Source organism: Gallus gallus, chromosome 13 (assembly GCF_016699485.2).
Source record: "Gallus gallus isolate bGalGal1 chromosome 13, bGalGal1.mat.broiler.GRCg7b, whole genome shotgun sequence".
Taxonomy (NCBI): domain Eukaryota; kingdom Metazoa; phylum Chordata; class Aves; order Galliformes; family Phasianidae; genus Gallus; species Gallus gallus.
The window spans coordinates 14,048,269-14,065,109 of NC_052544.1; the positions used below are offsets into that span (position 1 = coordinate 14,048,269).

Sequence of the window (16,841 nt, forward strand, 5' to 3'; positions counted from 1 at the left end):
CATTGAAAGGCCAGAAAGAGGAGTGAGGCAAGACCTCATTGGAAGCAGGGCATTTCTATGCAAATCTGAAATGTACAGAATTTCCTATGTACTTGGGATATTAAAGAAAGTTTGAGCTGCTTTCCCTCCTCAGATGCTGAGGAATGAATGCAGAGGATAGCTTGGGTTTGGTGAAGTCAGCATCCATCTCTCTGAGTCCAACACTGTCTGCTCCGGACTTGGTAGAAGAGCTGTGTAAAGCCATTGGAGCTGAAGGAACACTGCTGTTACATGCTTAAATCTCAAGCAAGGTGTGTTATTCAGTGATGTTCATGTAGAGGACATGCTGGAGATAGGGCGTTTCTGAAGCATGTTCACCTGAAAGGTCCTGTGCTCTGAAATGCTACCTAACTGTGTGTGCTGGGGAGCTGCTTTGTGTAGATGCTCAGGGGTAGGACTAGACCTCGCCAAGTGGAGCTGGCTGTCACACTGAAAGCATCCGTAGGCGAGTTGGATCTTGTCTTCTGCCCTCTCTCAGCTGTGTTGGGTGCAGTCTTGGCACTGTCAGCCTTCTGCAGCTCCGTCACCCCCCAGAATCACCCAGCTGCTTGGCAAAACCATGCCCAGCCACCTAAGGTGCACTGCCTTAGCCACTTCTGTGGGATCCCAGGGGTCTTCCACATGTTTCCAGTTTGAAAATACTGCAAGTCAGCCTTCCTGCAAGCGCAGGCTCCTTAATTTCTACAGTTACCTGCCTGCTTCATTCAAGTTGCGGTTTAGAAGCTGTGCAAAACAGCATAAATCACTTTTATGTGAGATGCTAAAGGATCACTCCTGGTGCTGTTATTCATGGCTGTGCCATTTTTTGGAGTTGCTGCAAACTGCCCCCAGGCATCTGCACCCAGAGAATTCGGGTGCTCTCAGTCCTTCAGCTCTGCTGCCTTGCAGCCCCACAGCAGGGGAGGTGTGAGGTTGGAGAAGCAGGGATACAAGTTGGTGATTTCTTTTCTTTACCACGATGAGGGGAGGATTTGCTGTATGCAGTAGTCTTCACACATTTTTGCAGCATGTACCGTGTTGGTCCATAGCAGTTGTGTAAAAGAAATGTAAGCTGCCCGGTATGGGATTCTGCACTGATTAAGTCCTTGGGGTCCAGTCAATGGGATCTGCTTGGATCCCCCAGCTAGACAATCTAGCCTAAGGAATTTAAACTATTATTCGCCTCCTGATGGCGTCATTAGCAGGTGAACTTTTGACACTGGCTCTAATGCAGGGCTGGTGGGAAGAGACGGGCTATTCCAGCCATCTTAAACCCTTCTCAAAATGGAAAAGCAGCTGCTGCAAGGACTGCAAATGCTGGGGCCCTTCTTCCTCAAGGGCTCTGTCAGGACCTTTTGAAATGACATTTCCACTGACACCACATCAAATTCTGAGACAGATGAACAGTGATATTCTTTTTCTCAGAGAGGATTTCTGAACATAGGAATGGGGGTAACATCACATCAATTTAACAGAGTTAAATTGATTCTTGTGGCCAATATTTGGATTCAGTGTTCAGGCAGAAACTTGCAGCCTTGGAGGAAATCCAATCCATCTTCCCAATTGTGCTCACAATAGCTGAGCATAAGCAGGTGTTCATGTTGCAAGGAAAATGGGAGCTTGGTGATGCTATGAATTTTGGGAGGGAGAGGAGTATCTGGCAGACACTAGTGGTCTTTCCCAGGGAGTGATTTACTTTGGACAGTCAGAGGCTGGTTGTGAGATGCTGGGAGATGCCGGGAGAGAGGATGCTGAGCAACAGCAACACGAGGACAGGCTTCTGTACCTGCTGAATGTTTGCTGGTTGGTACCCAGTGTTGTTCAGTAAAGTGCAATGAATGGGATTGCAGGTTAAAAGCAAACACCAGTGAACAGAGAGAGACAAACTCAGGGAGGCTGAAGTCGCACAGAGGTGTCACAGATTGCCCATGGAGGGCTTGTGATTGTGTACTGGGGCTCTCCCCATCCTCCTTCCTGTGTTCTCACACTGAGGTCTCCAGTGAGCACTGACAGATTCAGCCTAGTTTTGCTGTGTAAACTTAGTCCAACCTGTCTGAAACTGGACCCACTGGTAGGCTCAGCCGATCTGATTAAACCTAGCCAAACCTGTCTGAGAGCTGCAGTCACTGCTCTGGCTGCCTCCATCCTTGTTTGTGTTCTGGTCCAGACCCACATTTAGGCTGGTGTGGCTCTTCTGGCTTTGTGGGAGTGATGCTGTATTTGGACAACAGGATACATTTGACTTTGCTTCTGCTGTTAGCCACCATCCCATGGATGTGACGTTGTCACGGAGCCAGGCTGGATATTTATCACAGTATATTGGAGTAAATTCTCCACTGATGTCGCCGTTGGGCAGATCTTATAGATTCTGCTGGCGCATGTTTGTAGCCTTCAAGAGGGTTGAGCAAGTGTGGTGGAAAAGGATTGCAAATGAGCGTGAGCAATTTGGAAAGGTGCGTTATGTAATAAAAGTGGCATTGCTGGCAGCCATCCTCAATCATCTTTGGGCAGTAACTTCCGTAAGCAATTTAGCAGAGGTGCTGCTTGCTGAATCCCAGGAGCAGTGTGTGTTAGTGGGCAGTCTGACCAGCCTCAAATTCAAGTTCACTTGGTGTTGCAATGGAGATGATGTATTGTATGATGCCTTAAGGCATCTGCTTAGTGGCTGATCTTAGAGCTACTCCTTTCAGTACCGTTCCCTTGGGTCTAACTTGACGTTTTGACCTATCTAATATATTTTCCACTGTAACTTAAAGCCGTGTCAGTCATAGCTGTACACACATATCTGTAGGTAATTTGAGGAGTGGTGGACGTTGTTGGATACTTGCCAGTCCTGGGTAGGACACTTCTCTTTGATACCTATAGAGACAGTGCACTGCTGTGCCCCCGAGCTGGGTCCTAACAAACCTCTGCAAACTGCACTGTGGCACAGCTCCGTGACGTGTGTTCATTATTTGGGTGAGTTTTCCCACTGGATGTGGGTCTGTCGCCACCTGGGTGCGTGGGCTGCTTGCTGTCAGCTCCGTGCATGTGCTCAGCGTGTCACTCTGCTGGCAGGGATGTCTGAAAAGAGCAGTGCCCGTCCCATGCTGCAAGGTGCACCACCTCAGCTCAGTGCTCAACAACCCCCAGCCCCACGGACCTGGTCTGAGACACAGCTTGTGGCCGGGCAGCAGCCCGAGGGCCTACGGCAGGGCTCAGCTGTCGGTATGAAAGGCTCAGCGATGGCACAGCGTGGGTGATTCTGATGTGAGGCAGCTGGGTTTGCTGCATTATCTGATCTGCCCAGCACGGAGCAGACAGCAGGTGGCACCAGCACCCTGCTTCTCACCGAACAGGTGATGTGCTGCTGGGCATTGAAGCTGTAAGAATAAAGCCAGAGCGGGAGTCCTCAACATGATTGTTGTTTTCACTATTTTAAAGTACTCAGTATCTCGCTGTAGCCCACAAACGCACCTTTGCGTGTCCTGGCCAAGCTGGTGATGTGCAGTGTTCCCCACATTGCAGTGTGTGCTGCAAATACCGTCCTTGTTCTGGGAGGGCATGTTTTCTGTCCAGCGTTTCTTTGTTAAGACTCTATTCTTAAAGGATTTAATATACTGTTATGTTGCATTGCCCACACCGATATATGCGTTGTATTAATAGTCAGTACCACAGTGTGGTAGGACCTTGGCATTGAGATTTTCATTTAATTCTTTTGGATATGAGGGAAAAACATTTTAATTGATGCAAACGTGCATTGTATTTAGTTCCAGCATCTTCAGGCGGGGGCAGACTAATAAGAATGCAGTCCTGGCATATTAATTTTTGAGTATGTAAGTATGGATAAGTAAAATTTCGGAGGCAGTTTTTTGGGGTCCTGGTGCACACCTGCTGCTGTAGGAGTTTGAATGTGCTGATTGCTTTAGCATCCTTTGCCTTGCTAAGTGGTTGCAGAGCTGTGGGTGAGCAGGGACAAGTGCTGTAGAGTAACGTGCAGCTCCATGGCTTGGTGTGGGTAATCGTTCCCTTTAAATAGTTTATTGAGGAAGGGTTCCTGCAACAGCTGCTTGTATAAAACCATCTTTCAACAGCTAATGGAAGCTTAAATTCTTACAACCATTTCTCTTAATTATTGCCAGCAGCTCTGCAATTTGGAGAGCCAAGTCCCATGAAAGCACAATTACTCTAACTCTTGCAAAGATGGCATGTGATAATTTCCTACGGCAGCACTGACAGTTTGGTGTATTTGCTTTCCAGAACGTGGTGCGTGAGCATTAGCTAATGTGTGCAACAGCAGGCAGCCTCTCTCGGCTCTTTTGGGAGCATGAGAAGGTGACCTGCTGCTGCTTTCCTTACACACGTGTATGCATGGCACTGTGGTGCTTGGTGTCCCAGCTGCTGCTGAGAGCATTGGGCTGCCCCGTGCTAAATGCTCCTCGGCTCTTCCCCAGGGAGATATCAGCACTGCCATTGCTTCATGGCAGAGTTTGGGCATTAAATCCAATGTTGAGGAGATTTAGCAAGAAGAGGGGGATGGAAGATGGGAGGAGAGGACAGAAGAAACCACATTCATTAATGGGGTGATGCTGGAATGCACTTTCCCATCTGTCTTCTCGTTACAGGAGAGTGCAGAAGTTCTGAGCAGAGCTCTACTTTGCTATTTGGCAGGTTTGTCTGTATGTAAATACATACTTTTCCTTGTGGGAACTTATGGCTGGTGGCGAGAAGCTTTTAAGTTGTCAGGTCAGATCTGCTAGAGTTATCAGTGAGCAAAGCTGTTGGGGCACAGAGCCTAATGGCCAGGCATTCCATCTTCCTGAGCATCGTCCTCCAAGTTACGGGCACCATCCAGATTTCTGCTTGGCTTCTTTCCCTGTATCTCTTGTTCTGGCCTGTTATTTGCAACCTTCCCTGCTGCTTTGCTCTGGAGCTGTGCTGCAGGGTGAGCTGTGAGCTGCGCTCCTGTGGGCTGCTCCACCAGCACCATCCATCATCCTGGCTGGGCCCACGTGGGGAAGAGAGTGGCTGCAGATTGGTCTGCAGGGGGATTTGAGTGCCCACGTCCATTAGAGTTTCCTGGGAAACAGCAGCTCAAATTCCTGCTGGCATACTTTGGAAGTCTTTTTAAATTAAGTACCAAAAATCAATGCATTGCAAGACTCCCAGCATGTAGTTCTGAACCCATTAGGAGGAGATTTGTGATAACTTCCTATTTTAAAAATACTTTGAATGCATTTGAAAATATTTTGAACTTGTATATCTGTCAGAAGGGGAACAATTAAATCAAAAGGAAGGTTACTTTGTGTTACTTTAATTGAGAATGATTGAATCATTTGCTGAAGGAAGATATCTGCAAAGCATATCTAAGTACAGAAGCGAAAATGAAAATGGGTCTCAGCTGTTCTGCTCCCATTGGCAAATGTGTATTTATGCAATGCATTCCTTCTCATATCTTGACCACACTGTGCACACATGGGGCGTGAGTTAATTCTGCTGGGAACTGCACAGCGGTTATCTGCGAGCCTGCGTAAGCACGGGGATCAGCCTTTACTCTCATGTCCCATATGTATTCAGGTGTCCTTCTGTAGTTCTGTAGCTGTGTGAGGAGGAGGAGAAGCATCCTCAGTTGGATGCAGTGCAGCAATGTCTGGGGTAATTTGGGGTTCAGGAAACTAACTCAAAGTGTGTGTCACAGAGATGGAGTGTGTCCAAGAGGGACCTGTCAGGTGGGTGTGATGGGGCACCTGCCGTGGAGATGGGGCCTGGTGGTAGGAAGCAGCACCTGGAAATGAGCACAGGGAGAGCAGGGCAGAGGAGGTTGTTGCCTACAGGGTCTGTTGCTGGTGCTTGGTTTCACTGTAAGTGGAGAATAGTTTATGTCAATCTGTATGATGTATAGACAGTGCTTTAATTCATGCTTTTGTGGTCAGCAGTTATGATTAACTGTTAATGGCAGGTTCAGTTACAGTGCAGGACTACACTAATTATAAGTCCTTGCATTTCATGGGTGGCAAACTCCCTGTTAGGGGCAGGCTGTGGTTACACAGTGAATGTCTGCAGTGCTCTGTAATGAGAGCACAGAGGGCAGAAGGAGCAGTGCTGCAGCAGTGCTGTGGCTGCCATGCCCTCAGCTCAGAGCTCCCTGCCCTTGCAGGGCTGGCTGCTGCACTGGGGAGCTGGGAGGGGGCAAAGGCATAGAGGCTGACACCCACCAGAAACTCTCATGGAATCAAGCATGAAGAAAAGAAGAACATCAGAGATTCACAGCTCTGCACACGGCTGTGTTCAGCTTCACACACTTCACTCTGGTGCGAACAGTTGCTTCCCTATTGCTCAGAAAGGTACGAAGCCACTGGTAAAAGTTGTACAACTTTCACCTTTATAAAATCAGGCAATGAGTGGTAAACAAGTGGTGTTTTTTTTAATGCTGTCCCTTTTGGGGGTTTAAGCTAAATCTAGTTTGTGTTCTATAGGACAGGTTCTCTCACCTCAGCTTCTGTGAGTTGGGCTTTCCCTGCTGATGCTCCTATCCCAGCTGTATGCGCATGTCACCTCCCGGTACCGGCAGGTAGGGAAGGAGCACAGCACACCTCTAAGCTGTCTGCTGCCACGAGGCTTATCGTCAGCTCCCTTCAGGCTGTATCATCTGTCTCTGAGCTGCTCCACTCCCCATTTCAGCCTGTAAGTCGCTGGCAGCTGTTGGCTCTGTCATTAGAGCTTCTAACTCGAGCATGGGAGTGGCGGTGCTGAGATGCTGCTGAATGGCATTTTGGCCAGCAAGCCATATTTTGTCATGTGAGAATTGTATGTGCAAAGGTACACCGAGGGCTTCTGCTTCTAATTAAAGCCTCACGTGGAACCTGCAGAGCTATTTGGACTACGGAAACAGAGCTGCAAAATATGTTTTTTTTAAGTCTGTGTACTCTGATAATATAGCCAACAGTATTTGAGGCTGTATTGGCTGTCAGCTGTCCCTGTCTGATACTTTCTTGCCTAAGGAAGGTAGTTGTTGGATGAAAATGCATAGGTTTCGAGTTGTGAAATTCATGTTTGCACCATTAATCACTTGAAAAATCTATCTCTGGAGCTTCATTTGTTAGGAGCAGCTGATGAGCTGCCCTCTGTACTTTCTCCCTTTTAATAAAACCCCTGAGTTGAACAACAGAAGGGCTGTAATTAAGGAGCACTTACTTTCCTTTCCCTGCGACATTCTGGCAAACGCTGCCCAGCAGGAGCAGGACAGAAATGCCTCTGTACTGCCTGTACAAGCCTGAGCTGCACCTGAGCAGGGGGTGCAGATGCTTCACCCCTCTCTGCACCAGCACAGACAAACATACTCTGATTGCTGCTCTGGCTTCTGCAACATGCCTTGTCCCTGCTGAGCTGTCCTGGCAGGATGATCATCTTTTGCCTGTTAGCAAACTGCACCATGAAGGTGACAGCCATGGCAGAGCCGGACTCCAGCTTTCCCTGTGCATCTTCCACCATGGCCCCACGTTACTCTTAGATGATGATGATGATGATGAAGGTGACCCAAAGGTCTTTCACTATCTTCTGCTATCCTTCTACCTAGCAGAAGGTAACCCAGAGGTCAGCATTTTGTGCTAAAGGGTTTTTACCCTGGAGAGTTTTGGTTTGAGCAGGAAAGGATAACTCTAAAGGCCATGGAAATTGATGCATTAAAATCCCAAGGATTCATCCTTCTCTGTAGTTCCTTCCCTGCTCGAAAGTATCAAACACAATTTGATGAGCAAGGCCATAGGTAAAGGTTGTTCAGTGAACAAAGTTGAGGGCTTTGTTTTTTTTTTTCCTGTCTGCTCCTTCTGCTTTCTAAATAACCACATACCAGCCATCTGACTTGGAAAACATTTTTAGTATGAAAAATTAATTAGATACAATCTAAGCATTATATGACCTTGATTTTTCTCCAATGCCAAGAATAATTTGTACGCAGGAGCTGCTGGGAAATATGTCAGTAAGGTAATGGCTCCTCTTAAAGTTTGTGTGGAAGTAATCTTTTTCTCTCCCCCCAAAGCACACAGTACTCCTGAGCTGGAAGTGTGCTCTGTGCGGGCAGTGCCTGCATTGCCCAACCAGCCCAGCCCAGCATGTGCTTCAGGTGTCAGCCATACAGCCTGCTGCCTTGGCCAAACAACAGAGGCTAATGGAGGCAGACTGGGGGGTAATAGTTTTACAATGTGGACAAATAATTATTAAGGACTGAAGCAATTCCATCAAGCCCTGAACTTGTGACTGAGCTGAAACTTTAACCCTGGACTCTGGAGATAAAGACAAAATGTCAATACAATTAAAGAGAGAGATGTGGAAAGAGTTTGGGTCATATTTTCTTCCTTCTTTTCAGAACTGAGAAAAGAACAGAAGCGATTTTTTAATGAATCCACACTCTCCAAAAATTTTGCAGTGTTCCAAGAGCAAAATACTTGTAGGAAAATCTTTATATTGCAGTCATTTCCCTAAGAAGGATCAAGAATTTTTTAGCAGTGTATTGCTGTGCCTCTAGCTTAGGACAGTTTTGAGACTAATGCATTTCTATTGTTTTTCCTTTGTTGTTGTTTCCAGATGATCTGAAGGTGTTCAAATGTACCTGGAAGCAGACTGTGTAATGAAGCATGACAAAGCGCTTTAGTGCAGCCCTGCTCTACAGTATCAGATCAGTCGGCCATCTGGCTTGGGAAAGTGGAATCGTCTCGATTACTGAAGTGTGCTGATCCCTTTGGGAGCTGCAGTGGCCGCTGAACGTCTCTGGAGTGCCATGCTCTACTCACATGTCCTTCGCAGCAGCTTGCTGACAAGTCTTGACACAAGACAGACACAAATCAATAGCTTGTTGTTAAATGTTAGTGAGATGGAATTTCAGGGAGCCTTCACATTAATGTCATTTGGCGCTTATGTGGAATGAACAGCAGAGAAGGCAAAGCAGGCTTGAATTTGGCTCCAGGAGTGATATGAAGGCGATCCTGGCATCTCCGTAACTGCCTGAGGTTGGTTGTGTCCCCACTGTGCTCAGTGCTGGGGTACTGCTGCTCCTGGGACTAATTCCTTCCCAATGTCTGACAAATTATAATTTCTAGAGTCCTCACCATGCCAGAAGCATGGGCTATCAAAAACTAAAGTTCTTCATAATGTGCACATGAATGGTTGAGTGCCTTCTGTGCAAGTTGGTTTTGATCTGTCCAGGCTATGAGCCCCAGCTGACCTACTGAGATCGGAGACTTGGGGTGGGAATGCAGCATCTTTTTCACTATAGTTTCATGCCTCTCTATACTAAGTGCAGCTCTTGGTTGTTGTCAAAACTCCAGGCTGACACTGGTTGTTCTCCTGTGTCTCACAGGTGCTCTCTGGAAAGTGGGTGGCTGTGCATGAAGAGTAAACCCGCCATGTTCCAGGGTCATTGGATTTGTTGTGCAGATACAGGTGGGTTTACAGTACATTTGTGGCAAGTCTGAGGCTTCCCAGAAGAGATCTGTGCATTACCAGTGATGAGTGCAGATATATGAGCAGAATCTCCAACTCTACCCAGACAAAAGCTCCAGGGAGATAAAGGATGGGCCTGGTGAAAACTCAGCTGTCTGGTAGCCTGCTACTTTCACTGGTAAAATCACGTGGCTTTCTCAGTGGAGCCAAAGTTTATCCCTTGATTTCCCTCGCTTTGTAGTTGTTGTTATTTTTTAATTAAAAAATGACCTAAGTGAATGGAAATGTTTGACCTAGAGGCTACAGCTGCTGAAAGTCCCTAATTCTCCCTCGCCCTCCTTCACCTCCCCAATCAGAACTTTAATTTGCATTGTCCTGATTAGTAAACTTAAATCAGGAGTTGTTAAATCCTGGTTCTGGGCCATTGCATCATGTCTATGATCTTGCTAAATACTGTGAGAAGCTTCATCTTTGCTCTTTCCCAGTAAGGGAGTGGTGGAGAGGAGGAAGCAGAGAGAAACTGAGGGTCCAGGTAAAGCCAGCAGGGTTCTGAAGGCTGACTGTGCTGCTCCAGCTAGAAATGGGCAACAAGATTTGAGATGGGACTAATCTGTTTCCTGTGTGTGTTTGGGGATCTCAGGCTGGGTAAAACCTTTTTCTGTTCATAATAGCCCCAGATGATGACACGTTTCCTGCCTTTGATCCTACAAGCCAAGTGCTTTATGGTGTATTCAGTTGCGCTGTTGAGTGCAACTTAGGTGAGATTTCTGCCTTACCTACAGCTGTGGAGATTTAAGACAATTTGTTGATATACAAAGCAGATGTTCTCTGCATCTCTATCATCATTCCTGTGAATGTTTAAGCCTTTCAAGGCTTTTTGACGAGGACTGGAAGGTGTTTGTTTTTGCAGGAGGATGGCTGCTGAGAAGTTAAAACCAGGTTGTAGATTAATCTAAATGTTGAACAGTTAAGAGGATGGTTTTTATATAGCCCCAACCATCTGCTTCGAAATGTGTAATCAACCTACCAAAAGTCCTCAGAAGCCTATGAAATTCAGCAATTTATGTAGAAGTTAATGTGTTCGGGTAAGCTGATGTTTTATTTGTAGTGCTGCCTGCAGCTGGTGCTGGTATGTGGGTGACAGGACGTGGAGGAGTTGCCAGCGGTGGGTTTTTCACCAGCTTTGCTGGCTGTCCAGTGTGTGGGACATACCTTTGGGCAGTAAAGAGGCACATGCTGATGGAGAGGGTCAGGGAGAGGACTTAGTGCAACCAACGATGAGAGAAAAGGTAGATAAGCAATAAATCCTGCAGCTGTGGTGCAGCGCCTGGAGGCAATATGAAAACTGCTGTAAATATCAGCTAGGGACTGCTGGGAGGGCTGGGGAGGTCGTGCTTGAGGGCCACATTCTTTGAGCTCCCATTCCAGGCGAGGCTCTTTCGAAGCCATCTGCAGCTTAGGAGCAGCACAGGCACGTCAGTGCAGGTTTCCAGTAAGCAGATACCACCTGTCCTGGGGCTCAGCCTGCAGGAGCAGTAGTGTCCAGATGCATTACCAGGACAGGGCTCCAATGTGTCCTTGACATTTCTGTGCCCAAGAATGAGCCTGCTCACCCAGATGGGAAGTGTGCAGAAACCTCTGCGCTGCCCTTATGCCAGCTCTGTTTACTTGAGTGCTGTCATGCTGGCCCTGTGATGCTGCCTGCAGGACCTGCCTGCTGGCCCTCGCGTGGGGACGTGATGTGCTGACACCGTGCAGAGATGCTCCTTGCTTTGCAGCTCTGCTCCTCCCCATCCCGTCTCAGTGGTGAGCAGGTGTGGTGCAGAGCAGCTGATGGAGCAGGAAGGGGCCCAGTGTGTCTGGGCAGATGTGTGAGGCCAAAAGCAAATTTTGTTCCTGTTGCCACCAGACAGACCTAACGAGAGTGTATGTATATCAGTGCCCATGTGTTTTCCTATCAGCTGCATCAACTGAATTGTAGAATTGTAGTGGATTTGTAGGCCAATGCTACAGTGCATGTTAGAGAGATGGGAAAAAAAGACCAGAAGAGCTTGCTTGGGTGATGAGAATCCAGAGGTTCTGCAATTTACTGGCATCTATGTTTTATATTTAATAATGTCAGGAGGATGGTTGTCAAATCTGATCTTAAGGAATACGTGTCAACCTTTTATACTGACTTTGTTTTACCTTTAAAGCAATCGAGCTGCTCCTTGAGGCAGGTATTACTTGCATGCCACCTTTAGCACAATCAGATTAGCACTGTGTTTACTCTAAAAGCCGAAGCCTGGATGAACGCTCAACACCGAAATGAGATCGCATGCACGGCACACGCAGCCTGACCCTGCTCCCTCGCCCCATCTTGGAGAGGAGCGTGCTCCCCATATGGTGCTCCTGCTATGCCTGTGCTATTTCTGGCTTCAAACACTGGAATTGGATTGGACAGATATAAAAATAAGGCTTTGATCCTGCCAAGATGTCTGCTGCCCACACCATGGATCTCTTTTGCTGGTAGTCCAGCCAGCGCTGTGCCATGCACCCTTAAGGCAATCCCTGCCAGTCCCTCCTAATGCAGGTCCCACGCTGGGCTCTTCTTCCTTTCCCTGTTCCACAGACCTATTTCTAACCGTGTTGCTTTCTCTCCTCCTCTTCTGACAAGCCCATGTGCCTGGATCTGCATACGCTTTGAATCTGATGCTGCTTATCCAGCTGGAAAGAAATCACATCTATAGTCTGGGCAGTGAAGTGGGTCTTCGCTTCTTGAAGTGCCACCTAGAGCCTGGGCATGGAAGCTGGGGGTTTGGTTTGTTCCAGCCCTGCCATGTGCAGCTCTCTGTTCTCCTTATGCTTTTGGCACTTCAGCCACTTTTATGCAAGTGCCTTTGAACGTTTTCTTGGGTGTCAGTGCCAACTGCAGGATGCAGGCACAGGAGTTCTCCCAATTTCCAGCAGTAGCAGCTGATACTTTTCCCAGACTCCCCACTAACTAAGGGCAGATCAAAAATGCGATAAAAGAAACTAAACAAATGGAAAATTATTCTTTTCCTTTGGATGTTAGAGAAAGGGATTGCAGCTCTTTAGCTTTTTTCTTTTGAAGTTTTAATTAGGTAAATTTATGACTATACACTGAGCACAAGGGGTGAGGAGAGATGATCTCAAGAGGTCCCTTCCTGTCCTTGAGGATTCTGTGATCCTACATGTTTTTAAAGCCTCAAACAAACAGTTCAAGTATTTTTTCAGCTTTTCCACGGGTACAAGTAGCTATTATTTCTTAGCAGTAGAGGTACTATAACTCTTCATTATATTGACTGCTCGTAATTTTTCTCTGTTCACAACCTCTTTTGTTCCTAACTTGCTGTTGCTCTTTTCCAGTGCTTTTTGTACAGCTGCTGCAGATCTCCTCTGTGCAAAAACGTACAGAAAGTGGGTTTTTTTCTTTCCTGTTTGTTTGCTTTTTTGTTTCAAACACCAGCCCCACCGAGCCTCCTGTCAGACCTGAGCACCCCTAAACCTTAGCAGGTTGTGTATTTTCATTTTGGAATGAGGCGAGGAGCCAAATGTGTATGAGAAAAAAGCTAATCAACTCTGTAAATGAATTAGTCAGAAAAGTAAATGATAGTAACAACAACAACAAAGACTTTTCCCTTTGAAATATTTGATTTGTCCTCTATGTCAGTGGAAAAAAGGCTTGAAGTTCAGCAGGGTGCTCAGGCTTACGTGATCGTTGGTGTTTTCTTGTATAAAGCCCTCAGTATCTCTATGCTTGGTCTGTTTGCATGATGGGAATAGAAAGAAAGAATCTTTTTGTTATCGTTCATCAAAGGCTTCCAGTGCTGCTTTTTTTTTTCCTTCTTTTAATTTAGTGTCAGAGCCTGGGTTTCCTGGAACATCAAGCAGTAATTATCTCCCTATGTTTGATGACCTTTCAGTCAACTCAGATTTTCCTTTTGGATTCAATGCTAATTCCATGGCCATTTTTTAGGGGTCTCAGCGTGGCCTTTAATTAGAAGCCTCCCACCCTGCATCCCCACTCAGCCCCAAGACTTCAGATACTTCTGCAGCACAGATAGACTATTAAGTGTAATATCTCATGGTTTTGAATGCACACCTAAACATGGGCAGAGTTTTAAGTGGTGTTTTACCTAAAAAAGAGCACTGGAAGATATGGTTAGAGCCTCATATGCCTCATTCTGGGGGCTTTCTGCCTTACAAACGTGAGGTCTGACTCCAGTTGGCAGGAACTTCTGAAAGGCCCAAAGGCTGTGGCTGCCCCCGGAGAATGCAGCCTTAGAATAACGTTTATGGTCACTAAGCCAGATGCCAGCATGGAGAACTGCTGGGGTGTGACATTCTGCGATCTCTCCCCGCCTGACTCTGCAGTGAGCACCACGCTTCTCCTGATAAAGAGCTGGGGATGTGTGGTGCCTGTGGGACTCACCCTGATGGGAGCCAGGCTGGGGAGAAAGCCTGGGCTGTGGTGTTGGGGGTATTTGGTGGTGGTCTAAATGAGTCCCAAGGAGAAGGAGTGCAAGTCTGATTGCCAGCCAGCACAGGAGTGGAATCCAGGTTCACACTGGAATCCATCCAAGAGGCAGCAGGAAGGGGGTGAGGGCTGCAAGGTGCTGTTAAATTCCTGCAGGATCCTTTAAAAGGGAAGGGGATGGCAGCTAAGTAAGTTTGTTGAGGAGAATTTCACAAGAATGGGAGAGACTGTTACAGTTGGCTCTGGAGAGACAAAAGACAGTAGGAGGACTGCTCTGGGATTTCCTTTCTTGTTTGAAATCCACAGCAAACTTCTTGAAAATTGTTCTCGTCTAGACTTACTTCTCATGTGTAACAGAACAGTGGTTGCATTTATATATCAAACAAAAACACAAGAAACTCAAAAACCTCACATTCCAACACAACAATCTAACGTGGTTCAAATGGATTCCATTGACCAACTGCTTGTGATCATGCTGCTGTATTTTCTCAAAAACAGCCGTGGTGAGGTTTTTTACACATGATGATGTTGAGATGGCTTTCAGGTAGAATTTAAATAAGGGGGTCATCTGATAACACTATACCATCCAAACCATTTTATCCTCTAGGTAGTCATTTTGTTGCCTGACAATGGGTAGGTCTGTAGGCCTGGACTGATGAGCAGAGAGAGAGATCTGTAGGTGCTGGGGCAACGTAAGTGGCCCTGCAGATGTCTCTGGTCTGAAACGAGATGGCAAATTTGGGTAAGCAGCTTTCTGTGGGGGGACCCCAAACTTTGTCAGCTTCTTTTGGCTGTGGTATCCATTCTTGGTTGTAAGAACAAATTCATGTTTCCACTGACTGTTACCGCCAAAGCATCTAAATGAACTAGCAAGTTTTCCTCACTAGGTGTGAGGGTGAAATGAATTCTGCACAGAGAATAGCTCCATGAAGGTGCCACTTCCATCACATTATGTAAATAGCCTGTGACTAATAGAGAAGCCTATGAAATGAAATAAAAGACATCAGTCAGTGCATTTGCATGGAAACCAAGCTGTATGCCAAAGGAACCTCGTTTAAAAACGAGCAATCGTAGACAAGATAATTCTAAGGTTGTCACTGCGGAGCATTTTTAAGTGGCTTATTAGCATGGAAGTGAAAGGACAGTGTCATTCTACATCTATGGAGTTTATGAGGTTCCACTGACTACATCTGCAACCTGTCTGACCTTTTGTTGTGAAGTTACTCAGAGCTTCATTTTAGATTAGCTCTACTATGAGAATATTACTCTAAATACTGTTTTAAAATATTCCATGGGCAGCAGGCTGGGTTCACACCTGACTTTAGAAACAGGTGTCCTTCCCCTCTGCAGGATGTGCTGTGTTGAGGTTAATGTCTCCCTGATGCTGTTCTTGTCTGTAATTCCCTATGTTCGATGAAATATTTTGGAACTGAGTCTAATAAGGCCAGGTTGGGTGGGGCCATGGGCAGCCTGGTCTGCTGGGTGGCATCCAGCCCACAGCTGGGGGTTGGAACTGGGTGGTCTGTAAGGTCCCTTCCAGCCCAAGCCATTCTGTGATTCTAATAAGAGGTATTTTACAGCAAATTGAAGTTATACTGAGTCTTGCTGATAACTGCAGCTATTTCTGCTTGTCCTTTCTCTAGGAGAGTTCTTGGGCCACTTCTGAAGTTCTCTGAAGTCTCTGTTGCTCAGTCTTCCCCATACGTGTGCTGACAGGGTGCCCTGTGTTGATCATGCCACTTCTGTCTTGCTCTGAGGTGAGTTTTGCTTTGTTGTGGGGATGTGAATATAGAGGTTTCAAAGGCTTTGATGCATTTACAGCAGTATGGAGACAGTGTGGCAACTTTTCTTGTCATTGCGGCACTCCAGGAGTTTTTATCATTTGTGGAAATAAATAATAATAATGCAGGGAAATGTGGTGTGAAGATTTTGGCTTAAACAAGACAAATCAGAAGACTTTTTTCCAGTTTAGATTTCAGTGAATTAAAGCACAATAGTAGAGGCTACTTCCATAGCAAATATGCACCAGTTGGGCTGCAGTGCAGCACTCGGAAAAGCTCTTGCACTGTTTGTTCTGCAGATAACATTTTCTGAGCTACTTGAAGGGAAACTTCCACTCTGACAAATTGCAAATCCTTGCAAAACATGTAGAAAATCAGTATTCCAAACGTGCTGGTAATATCTGAGCACAGATCGTGAGGTGCCATGGTAAAACTGTGCTTGCCCTTGAGTCATGAATTCCCTTGAAACTCCTTGTTTTATGATCCTGTCCATCTTCACCAGAAGGGACAGCAGTGCCGTGAGCCCTGAGAGAGCTCTTCAGCTGTTTGCATTGGTTTCAGTTAAGCGTTTATAATGCTGAGAGTTCACAGTGTTTTAAATTCCTCTTCCCCTGGAAAAAGCAAATATCTCACTTATCACTGGTCTCTGTTCATCTAATAAGTGAACATATGAAATGCTAAAGCAATTTCCAGAGCTGTTTGCACAAGAACTGTCCTACTAATATTATAAGCAATTATATTTAGCAGCTGGGCAGTGTGACAGTGTTTTACAGGTGATGTTTATTTGTCAGTAAGCAGGAGGAATCAAAGTATTTAAATAACACACAGCAGTGGCACTGCTTTTGTACACATACGTAATTACAATCAATAATCAACCGAGTTCTCAAGCATATCCTGATGCAGTTTTTCATTATTTAATCCCACATCACTGCTGAGAATTTCTTTGTACATCTGGATGGTGTTGGTGAGTTCATGTACCCCCACCCAGCTTCTTGTGTGCTCCCCTGCAGAAGCTCCCCGTGTGACATTAGGTTACATCAAGTAACGATGTTCTGGTGAGCAAAGCTGTTATCTGATTAACTGTTATCTGATTCTATTCCTGTTAAAGTCAGTTCCCTCCTACTGATTTGTCTGGAAATTAAATA

General features: G+C 46.2%; 1 protein-coding gene across 11 annotated transcripts in view; it reads left to right on the forward strand.

Moving 5' to 3' along the window:
- Positions 1-16,841, forward strand: part of KLHL3 (kelch like family member 3) — a 113,542-nt gene that overhangs the window by 26,688 nt on the left and 70,013 nt on the right. For 10 of the 11 annotated variants that reach the window (XR_005839639.1, XR_005839641.1, XR_005839640.1 and 7 more), the window contains 3 exons: positions 8,581-9,002; positions 9,353-9,435; positions 15,559-15,672. The gene's annotated coding sequence lies outside the window, so the exon portion shown is untranslated. Of the gene's footprint in view, positions 1-5,796; positions 6,342-8,580; positions 9,003-9,352; positions 9,436-15,558; positions 15,673-16,841 lie in introns of those variants that run through there. The other variant, XM_046900461.1, reaches the window with a different exon arrangement.